The sequence below is a fragment of the Ambystoma mexicanum genome, chromosome 2p (assembly GCF_040938575.1).
Source record: "Ambystoma mexicanum isolate Mex_15411 chromosome 2p, UKY_AmexF1_1, whole genome shotgun sequence".
Classification (NCBI taxonomy): Eukaryota; Metazoa; Chordata; class Amphibia; order Caudata; family Ambystomatidae; genus Ambystoma; species Ambystoma mexicanum.
Window position 1 is genome coordinate 1,068,238,370 of NC_090923.1, and position 18,749 is coordinate 1,068,257,118.

General features: G+C 40.7%; 1 protein-coding gene across 1 annotated transcript in view; it reads left to right on the forward strand.

Moving 5' to 3' along the window:
* The window catches only part of LOC138567115 (muscarinic acetylcholine receptor M1-like), a 266,034-nt gene extending 257,250 nt beyond the window's left edge, over positions 1-8,784 (forward strand). The window contains exon 3 of the mRNA XM_069644999.1: positions 1,448-8,784. The gene's annotated coding sequence lies outside the window, so the exon portion shown is untranslated. The remainder of the gene's footprint in view (positions 1-1,447) is intronic.
* The last annotated feature ends 9,965 nt before the right edge of the window (positions 8,785-18,749 follow it).

The following is an 18,749-nucleotide window of genomic DNA, read 5'->3' on the forward strand; positions in this document are numbered from 1 at the left end:
TATTATTCCCCCAAGACCTAGCAATCAGTGAAACACAATGACACATCATCTTATGAGCAACAAATAAAGACTAAAAAGATACTCAAGAACTCCAATGTGAAATATAACAGCCACAGGGACAATTTCTTAAAAATCTTTGTCTCTGCCGGGAAACTGTGTCATATTGTATGTGAAACTGAGATGAAAAGACGGCAGCATTGTTTAAAGAAAGAGTTATGCATATAGAAGAGGGGTACACAAGGGGAAGTGACTTACAGTTAGCACAGTAAAAAATGTTCATCAGGTTGGCTGTAAAGAGTGAAGATGTTTTAATATTGACCCGCACCCTTAGAACAATATTTGACATAAAGGCATGAGTTTGTTCCTAGTATAATGATGTTGCAAATTGAAAATGGTCTCTCTTATCAATGATAAAAAAAAGTATAAAAGCATTACCATTAAAACTCAAATCTACATATATTTGTGATATGTTTAATATACTTTTCGAGACAGACGAGAATCTGATGTGTAACAAGCTATTTTGACCAGAGGCACCAATTTGATATTTGTATATTGATTTTTCCTTGAATTATAAATGACCCAATATAGGTAATCTCAATTGTACTCACTCCAGCCAATAGGTGTTTTCCTCTCAAATGAACTTCGGCAGGGCCATATGGTGACATTTAAGACATTCCCATGTCAACTTTGGTTTAAGAAGTATTAAAAAATCTTCTAGCATACGTGCTTGGTAGTTGTCATTGTACTTCCACGTTGAGTGTTGGAGGATCTCTTTGACTATTTCAACAGGGACCTGTTGGCTTTGGAATTGTTAGGAATGGCTTTCAGTATTGTTCTTGTCCGAATGTCTACAATGTGAACTTGTTGCTTCCTATCCAAGATCCTGAACGGCCTGAAAGAAAGCAATGGACTGAGAGATTCTTTCCCGCAACCTAGCACGAGTCAATCAGTAGGCTCTAGGCATCCACTTCCTGCTAAGCATCATTCGTGGCGTTAAGACTGCGAGGCGCGGATTCACACACAGAAGATTTGAAACATGGATGTGCAGGGTCCCTCCCAACACTAGTTTCTGTAACAGCCCCGATGAAGTTATGACTAAACCCGTAGCTCCCGCAGCACAGTCGAAAGTTGGACACAAAGACTTGGTGTACATTCTCACTGTAGCATTATTAATTTAGAATGTTCCAGCAGTTCAGGAGAAAGCCACACACAAGAACTCAGAAGGCCTCTTCCAAGTCTACATTCAAACTTTCTGGCATAGAACGCCAGTTCCTTGTAGATGTGTATCTTGTCATGCCGAATGTTTGTTTTGTTTCTGTTTTCTACTTTTCTCGCCCTTGGCACCTTTTGTCTTAGCTACGTACACAGACGCTGAGCTGGCAGCAGGTTCCTTGTTGCAGGCTTCCATTGACCTTGTTCTTCATTTGTTCCTGCTGTTTTTCCCTAGGTTCAGGCCCCTCACCGATCGCACATTGAGAAGATCCGGGTCACCTTACGACGAGGAGGAAAAAAGAGGTTGAAGACCTTGTGAAGGAAGAAAAGGATGGTGGGTACGAACCACTGAACGACCTGCCCTCGGCAAGGGCAGCCATCGGATGTGCAGATGGATGTGGGAACCCCAAGAGGATCATGGGCAACAACTTTTGAGCAAAACGCCCTGCCACCAGGAACCTTGTCAGCGATATATTTAAGTGTTTCCCTCGACTCCATTTAAATTGTGTCCTGGTGAATGTTGACATACAACTACAAAAATGCAAACAATGATAACAAAACAAATCATAATCATGCAACCTGTGTGACGTGTGAAACACTAAAGCTATTTAGGATGTGAAGTTCCCAACACCAGGCCTCATCAGTTATCTGTTTGGAGACAAAGTTGTCCGGAGAGTGTAGTAAATGGTGATCGACACTGACCATCTGCGTCCAGAGGATCTCCTGCCTCAATGGACCTCAAGCACCGCGGTTGGCGTGGCTGCGCAGGACTAAAACACTCAGATGGTATCGGCCATCTCAACCTATGTATATGCTGTGTACATTTGCTGTTTCTTAGATGTGTATGGAGTGTTTTTCGAAAAAAACTGGGTGTGGGATTTTCCTCTGAGTCCCGGCGGACTGGTGAATTGCACTGCACGTGTGTCGGGAGACACAGTTAGAGCCATTATGTTTTTCTTTTGTACACCTACTTTATTTATGCAGGGAATCATAGTAATGTCAGTAGCTCTTTCCCCACGCTGTCCTGTGTGCTTTTCGATTTGCAACCTTTATTTGTACATAAAGTTGTGTTGTGTTCTGTGGAATCACAGAATCCACGTCTTGGAGTTCCTTCCGAAAACCAATCAAGATACACGTCTAAAGTCATATATTTCACGACAAGTGACGTTCAAGTGAGGGGTGACCCAAAGTCATCATGTACATTAAGGATTAACAGGAATGAAAGCAAACCTTTTGGGGTGGCATCACATATAATTGTATGGTATTGTCAACTAGCGGGGGTAAAGAGTGTATGGGATCTTTAGTATCATATTACAACACTGTGCGGGACTTGCACCCAGAAACCCATCTATCAAAGTCACTTAAAACTCCATCTTTGAGCCATTGGGGGTCTTCCCCTCCCCCGCTACTGCTCTGTCCATGATTATGTATTCCCGGTTAGTGACGGGTGGACCCACTCTGATGATGTGCAGAGCAAGAGGATCAGTGCTCCAGCTGACTGGTCCTCCCTTTATGAAGCAACTAAGCTGTGAGGGCCTTCACACGTGCATTTAATTTCAGTGAAAAGTAATCATGTTATAAAGCAAGTAGACTGGGGAAACCTTCCATGAAACAAGAGGGGGCTATTTCGAGGCAAACACACCTGTACACCCAAGGGCTAAACCCACATACAAAAAGGTCTAGACATCAATAATGCACAGCTTCATTGCCTCATTGGCATCCCTCTGCATTCAGCCTTTGCAGCAGTAACCTATCAGGAGTAAAGGCCAGATGTGAGACTGAGCTTCAGGGAGGTCAAGAAGCCCCACATCCAATAGATGAAATTAAACCTCTTAATCCTCACGGGGTTGGATTCCTCTTCTAGAGGTGGGATTAAGACTTTTGGAGTGTCCATGAGGTCAGTGAGGCCAGCTTCTTGCAGATAAGATTGTTGATTTAAAATTTTGTGGGAGGGGGGTGCAGAGGACTGGTACTTTTATGTGAGATAGGCCTTGACAAAATCTAGGTGTGCCCGTTCTTATAGGTAAGTTTGGGGATCTGGGACATCTGGACAACTTGGGTTTTACAGGTGGGGTTAAGACTGAATGGTGCAGGAGGCCCGGTTCTCACAGATGACCTTGAAGGTGGAATTGCAGCACTGGTAATGTCAGATAAACAATGATTTCAATGGAGAATTAGAAGGTTGTATGTCCCAGTGTTTCATTTCTCACATGTGAGCTTCAGAGTCTGGACTGTCCGCAAAGCCTAGTTCTCACAGGTGAGAGTGAGGCTCAGCAATGTCCAATGGGTTGGGTTCTCACAGGGGAGTTTCAGACTGAAACACATTCATTTTGGGTGATACTGAGGCTCTGGACAGACCAGAGGGCCCCAGTTCTCAAACATGAGACTGAAGCTCTGGAAATTCTGAGGAACTCCCTTCTCACAGGCGATAATGTAGCACATAAATGTCCAAGAAGATCAGATATTGTAGATAGTAAAAGTAGACGATTCAGGGTCAAGGATGGCTGGGTCCTATAATGGAATACAAAAATGCCTACATGTGCCTGGAAGCACATCATGTGAAATAATATCACCAGCTTGAGTTATTCTATGTCTTCTCTTGTCCATGAAGGGAGTCTACCTCTTTCACCTTCCTTTAGGAGTCTGTTCTCAATCAATTTTTCTGTCCCATGGATGGAATTTATTTCCACAGAACTTGATCTGATCCAAACTGGGATGATGCCCCCTCCTGCAGAAAATAAAAGCATCAATTGGGCACACAGTATAAGGGACAGTGGGGAGGGGATATTAAATTCAAGGAAGAAGAGTAAATGATCTTGGTTAAACGTCATTTTGTTCTTGCCTTTCATTTATGTATTTATTGATGATTTGCAATGGTCTAGACTGCAAGGTCATGAAACCACTTCAGAGAACCCCTGTGAAGGAAAAGGGGAGGATGGATTGTGCGTGCGACCACGGTGGCGGGAAGGGAGGATAAAGGACTGCATAAGAGGAGAAGATTGTAGAGAAAGCATCTTCCACCTTTAAGCCAACAAGCTGCTTTCCATAGCTTTGAGAAACAGTTTTTCTTCCACAGTGCGGAAAAGTAAGGTCTTCTTTAATCTCTAATGGGCAGACAGGAAATCTTTTCTGTGATATAATTTTACTTACATTTGTCACAATCCTACACATGTAATAACAAGAGAGAATATCAAAATACAAATTTAAGAACTTCATTATACAAATATATCGTACAATATCTTGTCAAATAGATGATACAATTAATAGAATATTTTTAGTTTTTTGAAAATTGCATAATCATCCTCATAACACATTTCACCAAGTAATTCATGCAATCATTTTAAAAATCGTGTAAGGGCTATAATCAATGTTGCCTAAGCACCATCCATTAATTGAGACCAAAAGGCATCCAGATTAACCCATGCGAGGCTATTGACAAATTTAACAAAGAAATTGATTCTCCAACATAAGGCTACTTTGCATTCTAATAGCAGATGTTTTAGTGTTTCCAATGTTCGAGAATTCTTACATAATCAACTAAACCGATTACTTGGACCTATACACCTTAAGGGGCCCCAACAATCTAATGATCCAAGAAGACTGAAGCGCAATCGCATCTAGACATTGTGCAATTTTATGTCAGAAAAGCATAAAACATATTTTGGAAGAACAGTCCTAGCTTTGTAAATGTTGCTGTAGTCCATTAGTAGTTTGAAGCTAGCCATATGAACATACTGTTGAAGACAATTGGAATTCCTGAATTTCATTTTATCTTGAATAGGATTCTCAGATAAACAACAATGGTTGGTGTCCAGAGCCCTTCAAATATAATCACAATCATGTACAAAAGCAAACAAAACCTTTGAACATTAAACATAAACTCATTCAGATCTGTATAAAGTGAATTGGTACGTGAATGTGAGATTTTTGGAAGATTGTTAATTTCTTCCAATTAATCAAAGATTGCTGCCATGACTGTAGACCCAATTCAGTCTGGATTGCAATGAGGCAAGGAGTTAGGTAGTCTAAGCAAAGCTCTCCAAAACATACCTTCTAATTGATCCAAGCGCTTCGCACCTAGAGATGTTGCAAATTCAAGAGCGTACATTACAGATGGAATCGCGTTCCCTTTGTAAAATCTAATTAATGGTAGCATGGCATAACCATGGTAGTTCCTGAAAATGTTCTCATTTGGACAAGTTAGGGAGTACGTTTATCTTTTACTTAGCTAAGACTACTAGTAGATGGCAAGGCCCCTCTCATTTGCAAACCATTCTCAAAAATGGGAATAGTTATTTTTCCTGTCTTTATTTATTAGTACCGCAGATTTAGATGAATTGGTAGTTAAATTATTTGAACTCATATACATTTGCAAACAGCTTATGTTATGTTATGTTATGTTATGTTAATGAGAATTAAAAAGCACACGTTCACCCGAAGGCATCATGGAAATCACCTAACAGATATGGGCCAGAGAAGAGACAACAGGAGTACTCCTAAAAAAGAAACGTCTTCAAAGCAAAACGAAAGAGAGATGATTGGTGGTTTCCTGCAGGGAGAAGGGAAGGGAATTCCAGGCCTTTGCTGCGGCTACAGAGAAGGCACGACCGCCCATACGAGAAAGTCTTACCCAAGATATTTGTATTGTCAGAGCAGATTGAGAGAGAAAATCTCTGAGATGTACATACAGGGAAAATGCTGTTTGAAGGTATTCAGCTTCAAGTTTATAAAATGCTTTATGGACGATACACAAGGACTTAAACAGTACTCGCTTCTCGACTGGAAGCCAATGGAGCTGGTGAAGAAGGGGCGACATATGTGCACCAGAAGTAGGTTGCAGTACGGCTCTAGCCACTGCATTCTGTCAAAGATGCAAGCAGTGAAAGAGATAAGCAGGCTGGGCCAAATAGGTGTATTGCAGTAATCAATACTGCGTAGCACAAGGGCAGCTACCACAGGAGCATGAAATTTAGCGGTGATGAAAGGTAGAACCTTGCAGAGAATTTTGAGCTTGAAATGGCCCAATTGGCAGATGAAAGATCCTTGGTCACGCATTGACAAGTCAGAAGATATTTGAATCCCCAAATCCTTCACAACGGTTACAGGAGAGAGGAGGGGACCAAGGACATCAAGCCTGAAATTAGGGGTCCAAAAGGACAGAGGGTGAGGGGTACCAACAACCAGAACCTCTAGCTTAAAGAACATTGCCATCCAGAAGGGGGTTTGTCTAATATTATGATGTAATCGGCAAACACTCTTAGTGAACCAAGTTTAGGTGGAAATTTAAATATTTTTTTCAACTCCTCATCCAAGACAGCTGAATACAGCTTGCTTATATGAGGCAGGACCCAAGACACAACCTTAAAGTAGCCCTGACGTTTCTTGAAATATCTTTTCTCAGCATACCATTTGATTTAAGCTGAATGTGTATAAAAGTGTCTTTGTGTAAGGTCATTATATTTTATAACACACCCTCAGGGATCCCGATGTCCAAAGTTTGTTCCAAAGTTGGTGGCGGTCTACGCAATCAAATGTGGATATTAAATCGACACATGCTAAGCATAGGGGGGTCCATTTATTTTTAAGTTCTGTTGAATTAAGTGAAGAATAACGCTGTTAAGAGTTGTGCCTGCAAAGGGTCTGAATCCATGTTATAGTTTAGAGGCCTTATTAATGATTCTCACCCATTGTTTTGGCTCATTGAGAAGAATAGAGGCGAACATTTTGATTGTGAATCAAGCAGAGCTATCAGTCAATAGTTTGTCTCCTTTTTTGTAAATGGGCACTAAATGGCTCTGATGTCATGTTGAAAGAAACAGTTCTCGTTTTTAAAATCAGCGAATAAATTAAAGAGAACTGAGGCCCATAGCGTTGTATTGCCTTTCAACAATAAATTGGGTATACCTTCCTGCTCTAAAATGTTATACTTAGTAATTTTTCCCTTAATCAAAAGTAACACAAATTCGCCATGCCATGGTGCCATTGAGACAACTGGAAAGGCGAGTGGAGTCTTCATAGAGCAGCAGCTTGTTATAAAAATAGCTGTGCCAATCAGATTCTTAAATTAGATTCAGCAGCAAAGTTGAGGATATTCTTTCTGTGCCATTTACTATTTTCCAAAAAGAGTTTGAAGATCTAGAATTTACAGCTCTTAACATGTGTTCACAATCTTTATTATACATAAGGGCTCTATGCAATTTCACCCAATTCTTATAAGATTGTCTCACTTTTTTTAGGCAATTCAGTACATGTTTGTTTAGTATAGAATTCCTTTTAGTTAGACGTGGCACATCTTTCCTATAAGCTTTTCTTCTGACAGTTAATATAGCATCATAGCTGTGTCGAGAAGGGCCCTTTTGATTCATCATGGAGTAATTGCAACATTACATTACACTGAACCTTACATTAAACCTTGAAATCACTTTGGGTTACAAGTAGCCAACCTCCCATAGTACATTTTGTAAGCAATATAGGAAGGGTCATACAAATGGACTGACAAGAACGATCACTTAGTTGAGATTCCTGAATGAAAAGAGAGTGACAAAAAGGCCATAGAGAAGATGAACCATATGCATAGTCTATTCTGGATGAATGTCTCTCATCACTCCACGTCCACTTACTTGGAACGTTGTCTTGGATGTTGCCAATTAAGCCAAGCATACCCCAACTAACCATAAATTCCACCCTTCGAATTCTGTTTATACTATTGGGGCCTGTTTCCTGTGATCCCAAACCATTGTCTTTATTAATTAAGATATTTGAGCAATCACACTTAAAATTGCCCATTATGAAGATAAAATTAAAATCAGAGTCCCTGAGTCATAATGTACCTGATAAAGCAAGAGTCTAAAAGTGGCCCCGAAGCATAAAGGAGGTCTTCTAAGGTCTCACTGGAGGGATTCCAATACGTTCTGATCAGAAAAGAAAATGTATGGCTTTTCTCTCCTCATTATTATTCCCAATCAACTTGACTTCTAGTATGCTGTTGGTAGTCCTCACCCATTCTTAAATGAGTGGGAAAATTGAGGTTTTAGTTCCTATTAAGAGACTGCCGTAAGGGCGATCTTACAGTTATTTTTTGCATTTCTTTAGGAAAATTGAGTAGCCGTCAAAAGTTGCAGGTTTCAGAAGTCAAACCTCCTGTAACATAAAAACAAAATAATCCATAAAAGTTTGACATTTTCCCCGATGTTTCAAAAAACCTGTGTGGCCCAGAGAGTTCCATGAAAGTATATCCAACGGAAGTGTACTAAAGATTGGTCGGGCTGTCTTCGTTATACTCGCCTGCTGTAAAGAATCAGGTCACCAAGACCATTATTTTACATCAGTGGTTTGGTTGGAAGAATCTTAATAAAACTGAACTCTTCTAGCGCCACCCAGTTGAATTGTACAAGAATTGTTTTTCAGACCTCTTCTGCGTTGATCAAAGGAGTGGGTCAAGAATGATGATTCATTATTGTTTGCATGTCGATTTTTAAGATCACTTCCATAGCGTTTGAAGATGTCCACACACAAACTCAAAAAGACTTCGAGTTCACTTACAATCAGATTAAAAACTAGTCTTGAATGAAAGTCGACTGATCCTAGATTTGTTATTTGGGGGTGTACACATTCAAAGTGCGCTTTGTCTGCTGAAGCAATCGCACAAAGAGATGGAATTAATTGGAATAATGATCCTAACAATGCTTGATTTGGGGGGGTTTCACACAAGTCCTTAAATACGGATTCCATTTTGAAAACATCACGGTTCACAGGTCTATTCTTCAAATCATAGGAATTCTGTAAATGAGTAGAATTTATTTTCCATTTCAATTGATCTGATAAAGACATAGTGGCATCTAAGTCATAGCCTTTAAAAGCAACTCTCAGACCCAACAGATGGTCTTTACAAGACGTTGATTCAGAAGGACTTGGTAATGTACTTGGTAATGAATCAACATCGTTGTTACCAGCTTGCATATTCAGTGCCATGCTCGATTCCGCCAACATACATGATACTGAAAGTTGCTGAACAGAAGGCCTCTTAGTAGAAGAATTATGATAGCCTAAAAATGGGAAAATGCTCATTTGGTTTAAAGTGTATGGTTGGGCTTCCCACAACATGATGTTTTGAACAGGCACTTGCTGTGGTGCCTTTTCCTCCTTATCTTGGGTCTATGCTTTGGCTTTACTTTTTTTTTTCTATTTTCTTTTTAGACTTAAGTCATATTTAGGCCCTCACCTGCTTAATACCATCAACGAATTCGAATTGAGTGCAAACATTTCCTGCCGCACTCCCGATTAGACTTTTACACATAAGGCAATTTCTGATTTATTTTCCACACACATTTTCTTCTTTGGTTTTGAAGACTTCTTCAAAAGTTGCCTCGCTTCTTGTGATGATGGTATGTAATTTGAGGAGCACAGTTCCAATAACTCTAAGCTTGGATCTACCTTTATGATGTTTCTGAAAGATCCTTCAAGATTTCTAGCGTTTGAAATAGGCACTCTCTCGGCCAGAATCATGCTTGTGGTACCAGGTACCTTTATAGGGTTATTTGTGATAAATGGCATGTTATCACAGTTGGCTCTTATTTTTTTTTTTTTTTTATTGTTTGGCTGAATATTCAATAATTCAACCTTTCAATACATTAAAACAAACAAGCTCATTCAATAACAACCATTATAAAAGCAAATACACCATAATACATTAAGTAAATATACTTTATATAGAATTTATTTTTATATTTTGATTGAAATAAAGACATCCTGAAAAGCAGTCTATCCTAGGCCTCCATTTGGATTGCATGCTTCAAATTTGATTATGTTTTCCGTCTTCTAAAATATCTAAAAACAGCACATATCTAACTGCTGATAAAATAACCATTTGTCTTTGATCAGTAAAAATCATTTCCCATAAAAACTCAGGAGTGATGTCTCTGTACTCCTTAAAAACGTTTTGCAAGAAGAATTTTCGTGTGGAAGTAACTGCGGGCACATTACCAGCAAATGCTTCAGAGTTTCTATTTCATTAGTGTTCTTGCAAAACCAACAGCATTTCTCTTGCTTTGTCCAATTCAATCTAATACCTTGCACTTCTCGTGTTGGCCACAAATTAAAACGTAATCTTAGAAACAACATCCTTATTTTTGGTGCGGAAACAAAATGTCATCAAATATCGTTGGGGCTTGTTTATTGATTTTATATAACAGTGTCCCCTTTTAAATATGTCAGACTTATTGCACTCATCCGAGGTTAACCTCCATTCATGCTGCCTTAATTTGAGTTTCCTTGTATCCAGGTTCTCTAGCAATATCTTGAGGTCAATATCAGCTGCACTCATTACCTCAATGCATGTTTGCTTCCAACCCTTGAGTGAGCGATCCTCTGTGGTTTCAAGCAAAGTAGCTATCTTAGGGAGCATAGATGTATGATTTGGGTCACAAAGAATGCACTTCCCATATAGGCTAATGAGCCGCCATTTGTACATAATATCAAGAGACAGCAGGCCCAGCTCAAACCATATTAGTTGCGCAGGGAGGGCATTGGGCAGAGTCAACACTTCCTCCAAAATTATCCCTCTAATTTCCTCCAGTTCGGCACACAGAGTGTCATCTTTGTCTCTGCCCCATAAATCATTGATAGCGTATTGTTTTGATTATAAAAAGTGACTAGGGTCTTACAAGAGAATTTACCAAACTTTCTGTGTATAATGGAAGTCTGTGGGGCTACCACTACCATCTTTCTCTTGATATCTAGAAGGTATGGAGCTTCTTCATTATTATTATTATTAGTACTCACTCCCAAGGAACGATAATGTTTTACCACCATTAGGGGTTTCTTAAAGACACTCCATTTCAGAAGACACCTCTTTGCATTTTTTGGTCTTAAAACCAAGATGTTAGTTTTATCTACATTTATAGCTAAATAGTTAGCAGCCACATACAGCGCCCTCAATGACCTTTGGAGTCCGACTGGTGTTTTGTCCATAATAACCAAGTCGTCTGCATAGAGCAACCACTGCAGACGCATATTACCCAATTTAGGGGGATTTGCAATTATTCTTTCCAGGAATCTCCCTAAAAAGGACTGGCCCCAATATACAACCTTGTTTTAGCCCCTTGCCGCTGGAGTTGGGCATGTCAAATGTCCTGCCGTGTTTGACCTATTTTGCGAAGAGGTGCACGTATATAAGTTAACAAGACACGTGCAAAGCTCAATGTGCTCGCTCCAGTACAGTGCTATTACCACATTAGTCACGAAACTCATGATATTGATAGTATTAGCCTATTTTATTTAAACAAGTAAATAAGTATTTCAAATGTATCAACAGACTCGTTTTTCCTACAGTTTGCCTAAACAAATTCATAATTTTGACAATTGGCCATTTGCCTCAACAATTTGTCTAAACAAGTTCGTAATTATGATGATTTTCCAACACGTGTTTCGACCAACTCGATCTTCTTCAAGGCAAAACTCTCACAATATCCAATTTGATCAAAGTCAATCTAAAATATCTACACATGTCAGAAAATGTCCAATCATCATTATTCAAAAAACCCATCATATGAAATAAATTAACTTGTGTCCAATGAAGGGAGACAAAAAATGGGGGAACAGAAAATAAAAGAAAAAAGAAAGAATAAAAAGAAAAGCAAGCATTAGAGTAAGACCAATCACAACTTCATAATCACATCCGAGAATTAGACCACGTGGTCTTACCAATTGGTAACATATTAGCATGACAGAGATCCTCTTGTGTAGATAATTTCACAATGTAATGAGACGATTCTTGACAAACTAATATATGATTCAGTGCTTTAACAATAACTATTCATTGTCTAATCACACACTAGTCTGAAAACAGTTCCAGTGATCATTGAAAAGAGGTTTCTTCCCTTAACATAAGGTTAATCTGAAAGTTTTCAGCAACTGTTGCACCACTAGCTTATCATTCGCCATAAGGTTTAAGAAGCATAATGATCTTATAGCCTCGATATAACTGATATACCCGAAAGCAGGAAACGCATTTAACATTAGAGAAATACAAACTCATATCTCGGATAACTAAATAGCTTCTTACCATGGTTCTGTAATAATGATTCTCATCCCATAGCTCGTATATGTTAAACTGTTGTTACCAGAGCTTAGAGAGTCTAAAAAATAATAATAATGAGCAAGATTTATAAATAAATAAGGACCCCATATGTTTATAGTGTCCATAAAGAATCATGTGATATATGAAATACAATGGCGTGTAGATGCTTCCAAAGTTACTCACCTTATACTGAACTCAGTGTCTTCCCTAAGTAGTAGAGTCAAATGGAATCATCAGTTTTTTATTCATTCTTTCCTCAATCATTAAGAAGTGTTTCCTCATTGGCGAAGGATTCCCTACAAAAATACAATTATTTTAAAGTGTTCTCCTTTATTAAGTAAATGTCTCCATATCGTCTAACAGTAGTACTTACTGATACTTGATCTCATATTCTCTTACCACAAATGTATTGTATGTAGCTTAATCCATGTCAGGTCCCTCCTCATTGAAAGACCCCAGCCCTCGCCTGGCGTCCACGAGCAAATACGTGATGGCCCCTGCCTGTTTGACCCCTCTCGGAATCAACGTATTGTTTTTAAAATGGCGTGCCGTCATTTTGAAAGTATCTCACCATACATAAATTGCTGTACTGTTCCTGCACGTGTATTGGACTCATAATATATACCATCGTGTGGGTTACAAACATTTACTTTAGGAGAGTTGCTTTAAAGTAACTTCCTGTGATATTTGGTAAATGGTGTACAACATGTTAACCACTGCACTTAAAAATACTCCAATTCAGGGAATACATTTATTACATCTATATTTCTCTCCAGCATTTGCATCCGACCAAAGTAAAGTGCCGCCTTGCTGAGAATGTGTTAGCCAAAGGAATTATTTGTGTTTAATTCCTGCGCTTAGTGCTTACCTATGGTGTGTATCCTCTTATGAGTTCGAGCAGAGATACGCCCCGTATATAGTTGTTTGATAAGCATATGCAATGGACATTTTGATTTTTCTAGTTTCAAAAACAACAGCTTTCTCAATACCGTATTGAATGCTACCTTGAAATCGATAAAGGCAAGATAAACTGTCTGGCCTGTTCGAATGACTCTTTGATCTGGGTGAAGGTCAGCAGGTTCACTGAGGTTCCTAGGCCGGAACAAATCCAGACTGCTTCCAGTCCCCTATTGCACTCTGCTCCATCCAATCATTCAACTCTCTTAGTAAAAACTGAGCAAACATTTTGCCCGGAGCGTCCAAGAGGGGTATTGGTCTATAATTCTGGGGTGCTGTTCTATCTCCCTTCTTAAATACCGGGACAATAATTGATTTCCTCCAAGACTGCGGAATCTGCCTTCTCCTCACCACCTTTTTAATAAAGGAAAAGATTACCCCTGACCACTCCTGTGGACGTTCCTTCAACATAAGGTTGGTCAGGCCATCCGGGCCTGGCGCTCTTGATGAGCTCAGTCTTTTTATCTGTAACAAAATATCACACTGGTCAAACTGTAGATTGAAACGTCCCCTTCAATTCCCATCGCTACTAAGAACCAAATTTGGACATTTGGCGTATAAGTGTGTATAATACTCCATCGAGACACGCTCTTGGATCGGGTTAGTTTGCAGTGCTAATTGTTTAACATTAATTCCCTCACTCAAGGTGTACAATATCTGCGCACTGTTCTTAGACTCAATTGTATGCAGCATTCTTTCTTATGTGGTACGTCTTGGCTTTTCGAGCCTTTAACCAGTTTTCATATTGCAATTTATATTTACTTGTTGAGGCTATTCTTTCCGGCGTACTCAGATACCTTAAGGCTCTTATGCTCTGCCTTAGCTGAGTTTTCCTATTTATTAGGGCCAGATCGAAGGTATGTCTATGTTTGAAGCTGTGTTTGCTTCCTCCTCTACATATTTCCTTAAATAAAGCCAACGCTTCCTCATACAAAGTTTCATCTTCCTTCATCCCTGGGACTACCAACCAGTCTAATCTATTAATACTGGTGTTGAGTTCCTTCACAGCCAAAGCTGTCCACCTAAACCTGTTTTGGCCCCCATTGAGCTGCAGATCATATTTATAGGAATAATTTCCTTTGTCCACTTTAATAGCGCCCACCAGGACAATAGGAGTAGACTATGATCACTCTGAGTCTGCGGCAGCACCTGCAGTGTCTCAGCCTTCAGAAAGCTCCTACTGTCGACATAGATATAATCTATTGTCGATGACTGCTTGTTACGGGACCATGTGGGGTTCTTTAGCACATCCCCCTTTAGGGAGCCGTTGAGCTTAATAAAGCTGTGCTCTTGCATTAAATGAGCCCAGCCGCTCCTGGCAGTACCCATTTCACAATCTAGAGACTCGTCTACCTGGATATTTAAATCCCCCATAATGAGCATCGTCGCTCTGTCACTGCATATTAAACCCAGAACACCCTCCACCCCCTCAATAAATTGACTATCTTATATGTATATGGCCTTATGATTCCAATAAAGGTTAAGAATCACCACTTGTCTACCATCAACTATTCGTTTAGATGGCTGTGTAAAGGGGTTTGGTGATGCCTAACATGTTAAGGACCAGCCTCTGTTCTTTCTACATGCTGAACGGAGTCCTGCTGATGGTCGGCCTTTACTTGCCTTAATTGCTGGGACTACCGTTCATACATAGCCATCCCAGATCACCGGTTGGACTACCAGCTATGTCTCCTGTAAAACCACTATATGAAGATCTAAGAATGGGTTGTTTTCAGCAGTGAGGAGGTGCTTAAACCCTCTAGTATTGCAGCATCCTATTTTCCAAAAACTGCTTTCCTTGTGCCCCCTCTGCCGTTCTCAATAGTCAGTGCTTGTCTGAGAATGCGCCTGCCCCCCCCTACTTTCTCGGGGTGGTTCCAAACATTTTTACCGGGGGCCAAGATTTGCGCCTCTCTTCCATGTTGTTCATGTTCACCCCTCAAGGTCTGCTGCACATTTCTTTATGGTCGAGGGTATTTTTCATAAAATCTTAAAATGTTATCCTTCGAACTCTTTAATCTCTCTTGGTCATACTCTTGCTCTAAATCAAATCCTTGGTTGTAGAGGTTTTTCTTGGCCCTCCACACAATATTTCTTACCAGTTTGGACGGTATGATCAACCTCGCCCTTGCCAAGTTCTTCTCACTCAAGAATTCTATATGTGCGATATCCACAGACTGGATTTCCTCTAAACCCTGTATATCAACAAATAGGTTCAACATACTTGATCTATTCATAACATATTGGGGAAAGGGCCCTCTTCTACAACCCAAGGTAAATGAGGTTAATTTTCCAACCCGTGTCACAATGATATGATGGTACCTTTAACTTATTCATCTTCTTTAATTTGTGTTTATGATAGTCTATCCTTCTTCCATTCTCTTCAGATTCCCCAAATTCTACATTTGGAGGGCAACTGCTTACAGTCGACTCCCTCTCATCAATGTCTGACTCGTCCTTCTCTCCTTATTCGATCATTTGGTCATAGGCCGTTCATTCTGAGTCAACACTCAATATCTCTTGATCTGAGTGAGCCGTCAGATCAAGCAGGGCCCCCTCTCTTAGTAGATCCTCAATCCCTAGATCTTGAACTGTTAAAGTTATCTGTCGAATCAACCACCTCATCACCTATTGTCCATCTTTCCTCCGTATAATTACAGACCCTTGTATCAAGGACCCCTCCCTGCCATGTAATCTTTTGGAAATGTTCTTTCGACAAGTTTCGCAGAAAAGCCCTTGAGCCAAATGCCACAGATTTTTAAGTGGCCTTTGGTTTTTGGGTTTCTTGGGTTATGGGTGCTTGAATATTGACTGAGTAGAGGGGAAGAGGATGGGTAAGGGGGAGAGGATGAAGCGGCATGGTCAAAGTGAAGGAGGGGGGAGGAGTACACGAAAAGGATGAGGGGTTAAGTTTGGGGAAAATAAGATACTTTACTAACTGGAAGCAATACAGTAGTCCAAGGGTGTGGGAGCTGGTTGGCCGTTTGAACCCTACCACTCCCCTGAGAGGGAGGAATAGGCAAGGATTGCAACTGAGTGGGTGCCAACACTGTATCTGGAGCCTCCTCCACAGGGACATGCCCTCTAGTATGATGATCTCTTATATCATCCCCTGGGGAGATGGTATAAACGTTTGTGTCTTTCGTCTACAAAGGGTGGCACTGTTGGAAGTCACTTTCCTCCCTTCTGCAGTCGTGGATACACACAACCTCCCACTTTTTTACTTCAATTACTTTGTGTAGTAAATGCTTTAGATTGTATGTATGATTTTCCCAAGCTAGTACTTTAGCCAATGTTTCATTAGCGATTCGTAATTGTTGATGCAGATTTTTATTCAACCGCTCATACAATTTTGTCAGAGCCAGCAGGGCTGTATTCATGGCTGCTTGCTAGCGTTAAATCAGTTGCCAATGTGTGACCTTGTAGTTGTCCCAAGGATCTTCTAGGTGTAGGATTAGCAAATGCTATGGACAATTCAGAAGGGGAGAGGCCCGATGAGCCTGTGCACAGGATAAGGGATTCCGAGAGATTCAATCGCGAAGGGGCACAGGGACCCAGAGTCTCCGGTTCCTCCTTCCCATCAACTACACCCATCTCCGTAGGAGAGTTGGTTTCCCACCGGGGCTGGAGGCCTAGCTAGGTTCACCAAGTTCATTGCCAAAGGTCCGTTTAACTCCATGTTTTGTTCCCCCTCTGAGCGCAGCTCATTTTGCAAATCAGCTGTTACTTTGGGTGTTAGGTCCCTCACCTGCGGGGGATCAACAAATCCCTTCCCATCATCTCACCCACAGTGAATGTGGGCGTTGGTTACTTGGGGAGCCCCAATTTCTGTCACAGGGGCCACAGCAAGGGCTTCCACAATAATCAGGGTCTCACAGGGGTCAAATCCCCAGTTAGCTCAGAGTTAGGTTTCTCATCCATTTATATATGTATATATCCATATAATCGGTTAGTACACTTCCATATTTGTCAGTATACTGCACTTGGGTGGTACCCACTGCAATAGGGTGCCTAGGCTTAGCCCAGAGGTCTTGTGTAGAGATTTATCCTGCTGCCTCTGTACGTTCTTTCCCACCAAAACAGGCAGCAGCCCCTTACTTAGATCCTTTTCAATTTGTGGTTTGCCCTTCAAATTATTTCCCCAATGCAGGCCCACTCTCCCGAGCATTGCGGTTTTTAAAGTGTAAATGTGTGTCATGAAGTCACTTGAGGGGTCAGACACAACCTCAATAGTCCAGTTCAGAAAAAAAGAAAATAAACAGCAAAGCTAGGCAATGTGAGGCAAAACTAATTTAAAAGAAAAAAAAACAACTCCTCACCGTCGCCGCCCAACAGCCAACAGTACTCAGCAGTGCACTCCATTGGTGCGTGCTGCCTGTTTCATGGCGGTTTGGTGGGAAGGAGGCGGGGCTAAAAGCGGCATCCAAATAATCCAAATATAATGCAATTTCCAGCTTTCTAAAGCGGAAAAGAAGAAAGAATACAGGTATTAGAATGTTAGTTCCGCCGCCTCCAGGCTGCAAACATTCCCTTTAAAATATCCCTCACCGTAAACCTCTTTTCCACAGGATCCCGGTAATAGTCCAATGCAGGTAGCCAACAGCACACAGCAGTGCACTCCGTTGGTGCGCTGTTGTTGGCTCTTATGCCAGGATGTTTTTCCAGAATATATTCGAATTTTCAGCCAAAGGCGCGAGTGGTTTTTGTTTTCTGTACTTATGATATCATACATCCTAACTAGTGATGGCAAAGCCAGGTTTAGAGCCATTCTCGAGTGTATTTCAAGTGGGATGGAAGACATGATGGAAACATGAGGTTGACCCTTGGCCTTTAAGTGGGAATTGGGCACGCAGGGTACTCATTCTTTATCCAATAAACACTCAGATGGCTCAAAAGACTGTATTAACTTTGATGGCTCAAAAGACTGTAGTAAGTTTGAGTTGGATGGTTTTGGTGATGGTTCCACAAAGAAATTGTTTTCTTGCTCCGCTTGCCTTTCCAAGTTGTGGTATAACAATAAAAAAGATGTTTCCATTTCTTCCAGAGGTCTTTCAGTTGTAGGGGGATTTTCTCGCAGCATAGGCTCAGATGCCACCGGTTCACAATCATCGAGGTTTGGGTCGTTTGCACCTCCGAAGGTCACCACGTTTTATGGCCTTTAAAGTACGTAGACATTTTACCCACGCTTTTGGAAGGATTAGTTGTTGGAGAGGAGGATTAGGAAGGAGTTACTGATTTTGTGGTTATCCCCATTTTACAGGGGGATATTTCGAAAATTAGACCGAGAGGAGTCGGCTGATTGAATTACGAAAAGAAAGCAAAGATAATGAGTATTTAGTAAGTGTGGGTGAATATAGACCTCTGGGTATCTGATCCTTTCCTTCGTTTCCAACTGCCACTGAATACACAACTGCACTTGCACGTCTCGCACTTCTGCCCTATCACGCTTGGGTCTCCGCCTTCATCCTTCCTTGTGTCACCAGGCAAGACGACCCCACAACAA